Genomic DNA, 12,963 nt, shown 5'->3' on the forward strand with positions numbered 1-12,963 from the left:
ATATTAGTGCTATAAATCTTTCAAACAATCCACTTCAATACTCTAGATCCAAACATATTGAAGTGAAACATCATTTCATTAGAGATCATATGAGCAAAGAAGATATAGAACTAAGATTTATGGATAGAAATAAGCAATTAGCAGATATATTTATGAAACCATTGAATGAAAAAAGATTCACAAATATTAGAAGAGAACTTGGAATGAGCAATTCTAATTGATTCTCAAGATGATTGCTTGTATTCATTGATTTCAAATGAAAAAGAATTGATTATGAATTGATGCATTTGAGCTTGGTTTGCTAGAAAATTTCTCTAAGAAAAATGAGTAAAAAGGGAATCCAATCAAGGATGATAAGAAAATTTTGGATCATCTTGAAGTTTATCAAATTTTATTATAAATATGCCTAAAAACCATCCCTCAAGTGTGCACAAGTTGACTCCCTTATCAAAACATCAACCCCTTTATTGAATTCCTCAAAGAAAAAAATCAAAATTTTGAATTTTGGTCATTAAGTGTCGACTCTTTCTATTCAAGTGTCCACTCTTTCTCATCAAATTGACAAATTACTCAAAAAGTATTGACTCCTTATCTTAAGTGTCGACTTATTCCTTATTCGGGTTTAAATGAATGTTGACTTTTTTAATTATGATGTTGACTCATCCATTTTAAGTCAATTTTGTAAGTTGTTCATTAGGTGACGACTCGTATATACCGAGTGTCGACTCTTTTCATCTTGAAAAACAAAAGTTAGTGGACTCTTACACATCGAGTGTCGACCCTTTATGTCACTGGTGCTTCTCGTTTTAACACGAGTGTCTAATCCTCTGTCGTGATTATCGACCCTTGTGTTAATCGAATATATATATATATATATATATATATATATATATATATATATATATATATATATATATATATATATATATATATATATATGCATGAGTTTAGGGCAAAATTGTTGACCCATTTGTGTCTTTTTGTCTCCATTCTACATTCTCTTTGACATTCCCTCTCCATTTCCTCTTCTCCTACAACAAATCGAAGGTTGGGAATTGTTCTCCTGCAAATCATGATCAAAGAAGGCGCATTATTGTGCAAAAGAAGATTTCGACGAAACAATTGTTTAAACATTTAAAAATGAGGTAAAAATCAGTCGCCAATAAGAAGAAGATGGGTGAATCCTCATCTGATCGAAGAGAGAAGCGTATAAAGAAAGTGGATGAAGCCTTTGTGTGTCCGAATGATCCAAGGAAATGAGAACGTCAATCTAAAGCCTCCAGAGATCCTACAAGTGGTCCATTGGAATTCGATGCAAGATATTTTCAAGAGAAAGAGTTTCAAAAAAGATACGAAGAAATCATTGGATATCGAAGGACTCTAAACAGTAAGATAATTAATTTTGACTTTATAGATGATTTCCCTATTACTCTTCGAGAAAAAATTTATGTCATTAGATGGATTGAGCTGTTATGAATCAAAGAACTGACTTATCCTACATTGACCAAGCATTTTTATGCAAACATAAAAGATTCAAGAGATGGATTCTACATGTTTGTGAAAGGAAATAAGTTTTTGGTGAATAAAAAAAATTGAGTACCATTCTTCACATTCCCAACAGGAAAATTGATAATATGGAGAATTTCTATCAAAATATAAGAGAAATTGTGAGGTTCATCATTAAAAAACTGAAGGCTACAGAAGTTGAAACACTGGTGACTACAAAGTTTAAATTGAAATATCGTCTAGTCCACTACATCATTGTCACTATTCTCATTCTCATTTGTGGCAAGTTAGGAGGTGTTTAAAGCACTCAATTAATGTTTATGTATTGCATCCTCAAAGGCCATTTGATAAATCTTTCTAAATTCATCATTCAGCATATGAAGAATGTGTTCAAGCATAAGGGGCCTTTGCCATACGGTTCAGTGATCACCAAGATTCTAGAATTCTATAAAGTTGAATTACTAAGAGAGATAGTCAAGGAGTTAGGAAAGACAGATGTCTTTGATCAGGGAACCCTACATAGGATGGGGTATACTTATGTTGATCATCAATGGGTTCTAAGGAAGCAGGCATTTATTGAGGGGGAGGGTGCTTCTTCAGAGCCAGAGGAAGTTGCACCTGCTCTTGCATCAGGTTCTAAACCATCATCATCATATCAGGCACAGCCTCAAGGGGAGCATAGTCAGTTTCTTCAGTAGATTCTTGAGCGGATATGATCCATCAAGACTGACTGTGTAGATATGAGGCAGTTATTGGTTGAGCAGCGTGACCATCTCTTTGATATGGGGGCAAGATTGATGCATTAGAGCGACGTTTCCCACCCTCCTAGGTTGATCATGAATATCACCATAGGCATAGGATTATATTTTGTCTGGATAGTGTAAAGTCACATTTTGGTTGACTCATTCTATGTATATTCAGTGACATAAATATTTTGTTACTAATCAAATGACATCATTTTGACTTTCAAATGTATTTCTCATATGCAACTTTTATGTTGACATAAATATTTTGTTACTAATCAAATGACATCATTTTGACTTTCAAATGTATTTCTCATATGCAATTTTTATGTTGACATAAATATTTTGTTGACTAATCAAATGACATCATTTTGACTTTTAAATGTATTTCTCATATGCAATTTTTATGTTATTATGCTTATCTTTATGAGTGTGCTTATTCGATATATTTTATAATGATGTCAAAAAGGGAGAGAAAATGAATGATTTGTGTTTTTTATAATGTTGTTATGAATGGTGAAATGCAATGCCTTTTGTATGATTATATGAATCAAATAAAGAAAGCATGTATTGAAATGAAAAAGGGGGAGAAATAGTAAAACTTGATTGTATATGAATGTGTTAAATACAATCATTTTTTATATACTGAAATATATAATATGCTTTTGATCAATATGGTGAAAGATAATATCTTTTTTATCAAATGAATAATTAATGATTCATGTGTTTATTGAATATCAATTGAATCAAATGAAATAAATGATTGATTATCATATGTTTTCATTTGAAAACTAAAAATGTGATAAGGATCAAATCAAATGTATATTTCTTAATGATTTGTGAGTATGCATCATTTAATGAAATCTACATTTGAAACTTATGAATCATATGTACAAATCCTTCAAATGTGTAAGTTTATTTGATGATGTATGAAAAATAAATTATGAAAAATGTGTTACACTATGAAATGTGAAAAGTGTGTATTGAAAAGAATTTTTGTATCAATCACTTGATGAAATATATGTCAATAAAAATGAATCAATTGAATCAATACATATTAAATTAAAATGAATGTAAAATGATTTGAAAAGAAAAGAACTTCTCTCGCAATCAAATGCATGCTAAAAATATTGAATCTAATCCAATGATTGTGATAAAACTTGAAGTAAATGTATATAAAAAGATAAGCATTTCTCTTCATATCAAGTGCTTATAATTGAGTTTATCTAGGATTACAAGTGCATATTCTTTTATTCTCAAAGTCATAATGGAGAGTTTTGTCATCATAAAAAAGAGTGGGATTGTTGAGCTCCCAAGTATAATTTTAATGAATACAAAACTATCCAAAGAGTAATGTTTGAATCTCAGGCATTTTAGACTCGTTTTTATATCCAGAGATTGAATTTAAGTGAAGAAATTTCTCCCAAGAAGTGACAAAAAATTGCCAAAATCAGTAAGAAAGTTTCATAAAAATTCAAGAATTAAAATGAAAAAGAGTAGACTCCAGATAAGCTAGTGTCAACTCCTGAAGAATTTTAATTTGCACTTCAAGTTCAAGTAAAGAAGAAAAGCAAGTGTTGACTCATTTGACAAGGTGTCGACTCTTGAGAGAAGTACAAAAAGAGTCTACAACTAAAAAAGCAATGTTGATTCCTGGACAAACCGAATGCAACTTAAATCTCTGAGACACAAAGTGTCAACTCCTAAATGTAAAAGCTTAAATCTCCGAGACATAAAGTGTCATAAATGTAAAAGTTTTGAAGTAGTTCTCACCAAGACACATAGGTGTCGACACTTGAGATTCAGGTGTCGACTCCTGCAGTAGCTGAAAGTTTCCAACGGACTTCTATCCATTGCCAACGGTCATATTTTCAAATCTAACGGCTCCCCAATATCTATTTTCAAAGAAGAACTATAAGAAAAAGGTAAAGAATAACTTAGATGATTGATAAACAAAAGCATACAAAAGATCTATTAAGAAAAGCTTCAAAGACAAGAGCATTCAAACATCCACGAGTTTCAACGATCCGCATCAAGTAACTTTATTTGTTTTAGTCATTCTTGATAGATTATTTGTGTTATTCTTGCTTTAGATCATTGGATTCTACTCTTAAGAATTACTTTGAGCAAAACTTGTATAAAAAAAAGTGAATCTTTTTATTGTTAACTTATTTGTAAAAGCTCTAAGGTTGAGTTTAAGTGAACCAAAGAGGTTCACGTTGTAATTTTCACAAGGGGTGTGAAACAAGTGGTTGCTAGTACCGTGAAGCTAGTGGTTTGGTTACTAGTACTGTGAAGCTAGTTGCAATGGTTGTTAGAAACATGAAGCTAGTGGTTGGTTACTAGCATCGTTAATTTAGTGGTTATAGTGGATTTGGAGGGAAGCTAAGAGGACGTAGGCCGGGTTGGGCTGAACCTCTATAAATTCTTGTGTATTATTTATTGTTTTTTCTTCCTTCTCTAGCACTGTGATTGTGCATAAGAAAAAATTTAAACACCAAATTCACCCCCCTCTTAAGTGTTTTGTCATTTAGGGACTCAACATGGCTTTGGGTGTCTGATGTTCATAGACCTGCAACAGAGGTATTGGTAGAATGGCACGAAGCGAAAAGTGACAGTGTATATATCAAAGTGCTTGACTTGCCAAGAAATCAAGATTGAGCACAAAAGACCGAGCAAAATGATGCAACGGATTGAGATTCTGCAGTGAAAATAGGAAGACATTACCATGGACTTTGTGGTAGGTCTATCAAAGACCCGCAAGAAACATGATACAATCTAGGTTATAGTTGACAGCAAGTCTGCTCACTTTTTGCTCATTCAGATCAATCAATCTCTTAAGAATTTGGCCGACTTGTATGTCAAGAAGATCGTGTGACTTTATAGAGTACTGAATTTGATCATTTCAAACCTTGATCCATGGTTCATGTCACAATTTTGAGGGCAATTACAGCAAGCGTTAGGTACTAAGTTGAAGTTCAATACCACTTTTCACCCTTAGATCGATGGTCAATCGAAAAAGATAATAAAAACTCTGGAAGACATGTTGCAAGCATATATGCTTAATTGGATGGGTGACTAAAAGGTACACCTAATTTTGGCAAAGTTTGCATACAATAACAGCTATCACACAAGCATTGAGATGGTTCCATTTAAGGCTTTGTATGAAAGGCCTTGTCGATCGCCAACTTACTAGAATGATATCGATGAAAGATTAGTAAAATCATTGATGGTTCTACAGCATTTTTTTTTATTTTTAACTCAAGAAACCACGCCCGGCATGAAGACCTAGCCGTGCTGTCTCAGCCAGTCATAACTACGGTCGTGCTGGGAGCATAAAACTTTGAGGCTAGTATTCCTTCCCTTGGGGCCTATGCTATGTGTTGGCTTACACAGCCCATGGAAATCGAACCTTGACTCCCACCCCACTACGCCAACTCCCTTGGGGCCCCTCACTCTTGATTGATGCGATAAAAGACCATAGTTCCAAAGGGTAGACCAGGATGTGCAATTTGTTCAGGTCGTCCTGTGGCTTGCCCCTGCTACTAGCAAACTGGGATGCACAGCCAAAATTACCGTGGTACCTATGGGACTTTAGGTTCCTGACGCCGAATGGGCCAGGCATGGGTGGGGCCCAAGCACCATCCCTGCCATGAAATTCAGTCTAAGCTGAGGAGAGGCAGAATTTGTGTCCCGATGGCACCCACCCCCAGCCTGAGCAGAGGCTTGACTAAACTAATATGACACAAATGGATCTGTTTTGGGGACCTAATTCAAAGAAAGCCAGCCCAGGTCCGATATTATTCCCATTTGCCCAATCAGGCCCTCCAGCGTATCCAGAGCCCCTCAAAGCAAATGTCAGTGTCCAACCCTGAGCCCAAGTAAGCTTTGCCAGAAATGTAGAGCACTTTACTGACGCTATTATCAAGCCCAAGTCAATGTGAAGACCAGACTTACTGGTGCTTCGAATCCAGTTTTTTTCCTTTTTTTTCTTTTCTGAAGTTTTTGGAATCCACCGTCATCTGCCCTGGACTCACATGGCCAACAGGACTAAGGACCTCCCTGCAAGATCGAGTGGTCTGGCACATTAAGGGCCACATTGAAAAAGAAGAGCACAAACCAAAGATACATGCAAGTGGAGAAAGACATGCATGTCAAAATCATATTTAGCACATCTCATAGGAAAAGGCCATTTTTTGCCTGGGAAATCCGCCTAGTGAAGGCGACTATGTTTCTTTTCTTTTCATCTTTTTCCGTGTTTTGTGCATGAATTAAAAGGTAGCCAACGTTGGAGCAAAGTAACATTAGACATGAGAGACTTTATATTTGAACTCAAAATGAATTATTTGTGCAAAAATAGTCATATTAATACTTCCTATTTAACCTAAAAGCAAATTATGATAAACCTAATTAATCTTAATGATTATATATAAAAGTACTGAACGATTCAAACAATGTCTGAACTCATTTGGAGAGAGAGAGGTATATTTAAAACTTGCAATGGAGTCACCCGTATTCAATGGGAAGTTGGGAACCTTCAAGGATTTGGAAAGAGGGACAGATTTGAAATAAAGAGTAAAAGACAGCGGAAATTATGCTTTTTGTTTTTCAACCAAGCGTTAGAACATGGGCAACTTTATCCTACCCTTGATAATGATAAGTTCATGCTTTTTCAATAAAATCCAACCCAACCAATTTTTTCTCAACTAAGTGAAAACATTCAATATGAACAAAATAAACCATAGATTCTTTAACCATGAGGCACAATGACAAGTATAAGCTATTCCTTACCTTGATACAATGATAAGTCTGAGATATTCCTTAACCATAATTGAGGCACAACAATCTTTGCATAGACCTTGACCATCTTAGTGGTGGGTCTGATCGCATCAACAATTTCCAATATGAACCATCGATTTTGCCAAAGACCACCCATTTGCATTTTCAGGAACTCAGTGCATTCTCTACGAGACCAATGATGAACAAAATAAACTAGACCATGGTTTGACAGTGTGGAGCGGCTAGATCAGCACCTATATCAATAGCCAACAAATCAAAGTCCATAATGCACAAATCAATATTGCACAAACTGGCTTCAGCCGTACAAGCATGACAGCAATACCCCAACCATCATAACATGACCCTATGACAAACAGGGTCAGATTCTTGATGTTGGTTGATAACAAAATGCTGAATGAAACACGAGTAAAATAACTAACCAACAACCCGAAACAAAATATGTGTGTGTGTGTGTGGGTGGGGTGGGGTGGGGTGGGGGGGGGCAAAATGAAACTAAGCACCAGCATGGATACATTATCTTAGATCCCCATCATCAAAACAGATGGTTCATTTGGTAGATGTCAGCAATATCAGCTAAGTAGATGTTTGAGCACCTTCCATCTTAGAGATGGATGGTGGACTGGAAAAACATACATATCAATAGTGGAGATGAACAACAATTCTGCACGAAGCCTCCACGATATACTTCCCTTGGTCCATGCATACGCTTAATAGAAGTCACCGCATTGGACACTTGTGGATGGCTGGCCCACAAAGACAACTCATGAATGGCACCAGTCCAGGATGGAGGAAATGCGGCTGCTCAAACACATTACTAGCCTCAATCCTCTATGATATCGACCTATTGTATAAAAATGGCAGACCAATTGAACACCCAATTAGAAGTAATTTGATAATGTGGCTAAATGAGAATTAAGTTCAAATCTGTCAACTTGAATGTAAACCAGACTGAATAACTAACTACGCCATCTGCTAATGTCATGAAATTATTTGCATTGTCATCCAAAGAATTATCAATTCGACCCAATTGCATGCAATGGCATCGTCAAATGATTATTGCTATAAAATGTATCTAGGAACAAAAAACTAGAGCTCTTCTATCATCTTACTCCACTTCAGCAGATGAATGTAGAAATAAGCATATGTATGTAAGTTCAGCAGACATTACTCGGAAACTAAAAGAGCTCCATGGACTAATTTAATGTGAAAAAAAATTGTATATTGTATACCGGTGGATCATTGTTTCACATATTTGGGATTTATTATTCAAAAGTATGGAGAAATTGATGGAGATGTAAATCATAGGATAAAGGTTGGGTGGATGAAATGGAAAAGTGCAACTGGAGTGTTGTGCGATCGTAGAATGCCATTGCGGTTGAAGGGAAAGTTTTATAGGACGACTATTAGGCCCGCTTTTACTATATGGTACGGAATGTTGGGCTGCCAAGAGACATCATATTAAAAAAATGAGTGTAGCTGAGATGCGTATGCTTAGATGGATGTGTGGAAATACAATAAAAGATAAGATTCAGAATGAGGAGATACGTAAGAAGGTAGGCGTTGCACCCATTGAAAATAAGATGAGAGAGAATCGTTTACGGTGGTTTGGACATATTCGGCGAAGGCCTAATGATGCTCCAGTTAGAAGGATGGAGAAATGGGAAAATATATTAGTTAAAAGAGGTCGGGGTAGGCCTAGGAAGACATGGATGGAGATGATAGGAAAGGATATGAATGCTTTGAACCTCTCCGAGGACATGGCATTGGATAGAAATGATTGGAGGAGAAGAATTCATGTGGAAGACCCAGAATGATTTTCTTTTTTGGTTCATATCGCCGACCCCAATTGTTTTGGGATGAAGGCATAGCTGTTGTTGTTGTTGTTTTTGTTGTTGTTGTATAGCCGCAAAGCCAAACCATAGTGTTCACTCGGTAACATTTGAACTTGCGATGACGTATGTCATGGTGAAAAGGCATATAAAACATATTAGTATCTTGAACTGGTATTACGACATGAAGCCACAAATTGCAGCTTCGAGAACAGACCTACAGATCAGGATAAATGTTCTCGTAATTCAACATTCTATGCATCTAACATTTTGTGATGTACTATCTGCCAATGGCCAGGGATAACTGAATAGGATGGCAAGAGAAGAACTATTTCAACTTTCTGCCATCACTGTGTTGTTACCAAATTGAACGGTTGCATAACTAGATCAAAATGGAGAGCCCAATGACACAACAGAACATGTTGGAATATTTTATAATATAAAAATTGATCATTTAGATTCTTGTAATAACATAGAAACAGGATTATTTATATGTGCTATTGAAAATTCAATAGCAAAATATGTTTGACTCCTTCACCTAATCTGAAATCTAAAAATATATTTTCATTAAGAATAATTGTCTATAAAAAGCTAAAAAGATGTGAAAAGGCGTTTGTTCACAAAAGTCAACAGCCAGTTAATCTTAGCACCGATTGCTTCTAGCCCCCCACCTTATGCCTCAAATAAAGTTGATAGAGGAAGTAGTTTTCAAAATCTACATAAATACCAGACATTATTTTTTCAGCAATTTCAAACTTGTAATTAAATATCTGCATCTGAAGAAACAAAAGGGTGAGGAAAATTAGAAAGTTCATGCCTAAAATGAATGTTATAGTGATGACATCATTCACTGCTAGAGTCTGCAACAAGTTTTTCTTTGTGATTTTGCAAAATATGCACTCCCATAGGGTCTCAAGAAAATCTTCATGCTAAAAAGGGCCTTGACCACCCTTGATCTGGGTCTACGGAAGTTTCAATGTTTACTACTAGCATCAAATGACTTTAAACAAGTTTAGACTTGAAGTAAGCTTCTTCCCAGCAAAACACCTTGCCATAACTTAGTGACACAAGTAGGCCTCTTTAAAGGATTTAGCAATGCAAACCCTTTCTTTGCAGCTGCATACAACAAAGGGAACCCACAGCATGACTGCACTAAGAATCAAATCTTGATCGTAGTGGCTTTTTCTTGTCATCAGAACCTTCCAATATTTTACCGCAAATGGTTCACATCCCTTCAGCCTCTATAAAATAAAATACTAATCAAATTTCAATATGCATTTGGAAAGGGGCCAACAAAAAAACTAGACTAAGGAGAGCCGCATGGTATTTCAGGTTTGAATCCCACAAGGGGCTATCTCCAACGAGGCCATACATGTGGCAAAAGCAAACATAGCTTTTTCTTATACGGGTCTATTCTCCACCCCAAATGTGGTCCAGAGATATAACTTTTTTCCATTCAAAACAGTGGCGCATGCACTGTAAAGCTACCAAGTTCTTGCTCCATTGTTTTCAGATTCTAAGTCCTTGAGTTATAAATTTTGATTCCATCATTCAAACAAACAGCCCAATTTGTAATTGGAAGTAATTTGATCCACAGCTTTGTGCAGATGCTTAAAATTTCAATAAGCCCAGCGAGGTCACCAAGTATGTACATAGTGACTGGGTGCAATTAGTTTGTTCATCTTTTTAATCATTTCAGAGTTAGGAGTATCAATTTTGCTGCCTTTTATGCATAATTTCTCTTTTATATTTTTATCCTTTTATGATATATCTGGGAGGATAGTTTTAGGATAACTTGATTGAGAACTAGACTTACTTGCCTCAGGTTCAGACTGCAATCAACTTGGATATGACCAAGCAGATCCAGTTAAGATGAGTTTATCTATGCACCAAAAGTCTAGAATTCAAATGGCTGATCTAAAAGTTGTGAAATTATCATGTGACAAGATCTGAATTTCTCAGAAATATTTCATGCAATTTTTATGTGAAATACCAAGTCCCTTGAAAAAATTGGTTTGAAAATATATAGAAATATGTTTAAAATTAGTTCCACAACCATTCTAGGGTAGTCTACAGTTTTCATTCAATTTTTCTACCAGTGCAACCAAAATACTCCTGATTTGAGCAAGATTTACAAAAATACCCATAATAAGTGTAATAACAGGGAAAAAATTGAATTGATTTGGGGCGGATCCGGACACGACCCGAGGTCACCGCCTCTCGCTGTCATTAAAAGACAGCGAGGCAGGCAGGAGGAGGGTTATGAAACCCCCCTCACCGCCTCTCGCCCCTTCTCTCTCCTCTCATGTTCTCCTCTCGTTCCTCCCTGCGGCCGCCGGCCATCGCCTTCGTCCTGTGTGCTGCAGGAAGCCGGCAACCTCAGCCGCCAACGACAGTATCGTCGGCCACCTCTTCGCCTCCTCTCTGCCTCCCGTCTCTGGCCGCCTCCTGGCAGACGCCGGCGTTCGGAGCCATCGATGACTTTTGTGCATCGACGACCTCCCCGTCGCCGGCGATCGCAGCCGTCGGCCATCTCCCCTTTCGAGCTGGCATCGGCGACCCATCGTCAGCGGCGGCTCTCCTCCCTCTTTGCGGTGCATCCCGGTCATCGTCGATCGTGCTCAGTGTTCGCCGGCAACCACCCTTAGTCCAGTGGCCTCAGCTGACAACCCGACGATTGTCGTCGTCGACAACCTCATTTCCTCGGCGGCCACCTGCGGCATCGTCGACGATCGAAGCCGTCGGCGACCTCCGAGCGTCAGCAACCTTCGAGTGTCGGTGACCCCTATCTCCATCGCCCTCTTCTCTGCTGCGATCGGCGGCTTCCGAGTTCCGGCAACACACCATTTCCCCCCTTCCTCTGCAGCCGCCGACGATCGTGCCACTGACCTCCATCTCTCGTTCGACCGTCGGAGACATCATCAACAACAGTCCTCCCTTTCCCGAACGCCTCCCCTTTTTTCTCTCGTGTTGGGCCGGCACCACCCAACATCGGAGCTCCCTCTGCTCGTCAGAGTGCGCGCGCCGGCGAACCCGAGAGCTCCTTTGTCGTGTGCTCCCCTCTCTGTGTGCTCGCCCTGACCCTCGCCGGCTGAGTCTCTCATCGTCGCGGTCTACCAAGGTAAACCCTCCCCTCTTCTTCTTCTCCTTTGTGAGGGGTTGGTCGACAAGGAGCTGAGCCCCCTGTCGTCACCTCTTGTCGGCAGGGGGTTACCCCGTGCCTTTTTGCAGTCAGTCGACAGGGGGGCTGAGCCCCCTCTCGTCGCCTCTCGTCGGCAGGGGGCTCCACCCCCTGTCGCTTTTGTTGTTTTTCGACAGGGGGTCCTGCCCCCTGCCTACTGTGGTCTTCTGTCAGGGGGGCTATGCCACCTACCCACATCCCGTGTTCGGCAGGGGGCTTCGCCCCCCTGCCTTGTGTTTCTCGGTAGGGGGCGAGGTCCCCCTTTGTTTTGCCTCTCGACAGGGGGGCGAGGGGGCTTCGCCCCCTACCTTCTTTTGTTGACCGGCAGGGGGCGAAGCCCCCCTGCCTTTGCTTTGTTTTTCGGTAGGGGGCTTCGCCCCCCTGCCTTCAGTTGTTTTCCTGGGAGGGGGCGGAGCCACCCTGCTCTCCTATTGCTTCTCGACAGGAGGTTCTGCCCCCCTACCTCCTGCGCTTTGCAGGCAGGGGGCGAAGCTCCCCCTGCCTCCTTTGGTTTCCCAATAGGGGGCGAAGCCCCCCAACTTTCTTGTTTACGAGCAGGGGGCAAGGCCCCCTGCACCTCTTTTGTTCTCTGACAAGGGGCTTTGCCCCCTGCCTTGTTATTGTTGTCGACAGGGGCAGAGCCCCTTCCTGTCTCATTTCTCGCAGGGGGGTTGCACCCCCTGTCTTGATTCGTGTTCCGACAGGTTTCTCACTATCTTGTTGTGGCAGGTGCGGCAGGGAGCCGCTGCTCCCTCCCCTGCCTTTCTCTGTTCTGGCAGGCAGGGAGCCCCTGCTCCCTGCCTCTGTTGCTTTTTGTCGAGCAGGGTTGAGGCCCCTGCCTCTGGCACTGCAACCTGCGGGAAGCCTTGCTGCCTTTGTTGCTCTTCTGCTTTCTGCAGGGAGT

The 12,963-nt window shown here is 39.5% G+C and overlaps 1 protein-coding gene across 8 annotated transcripts in view; it reads right to left on the reverse strand.

The window, feature by feature from the left end:
- The window catches only part of LOC149816934 (uncharacterized), a 79,731-nt gene that overhangs the window by 28,669 nt on the left and 38,099 nt on the right, over window positions 1-12,963 (reverse strand). For 2 of the 8 annotated variants that reach the window (XR_016427594.1, XM_089986847.1), the window contains exon 2: window positions 6,885-7,282. The gene's annotated coding sequence lies outside the window, so the exon portion shown is untranslated. Of the gene's footprint in view, window positions 1-4,075; window positions 4,145-6,112; window positions 6,312-6,884; window positions 7,283-7,536; window positions 7,891-12,963 lie in introns of those variants that run through there. The other 6 variants (XR_016427589.1, XM_089986846.1, XR_016427593.1 and 3 more) reach the window with 5 other exon arrangements.

This window comes from Nuphar pumila, chromosome 14, assembly GCF_984573655.1.
Source record: "Nuphar pumila chromosome 14, dmNupPumi1.hap1.1, whole genome shotgun sequence".
Classification (NCBI taxonomy): domain Eukaryota; kingdom Viridiplantae; phylum Streptophyta; class Magnoliopsida; order Nymphaeales; family Nymphaeaceae; genus Nuphar; species Nuphar pumila.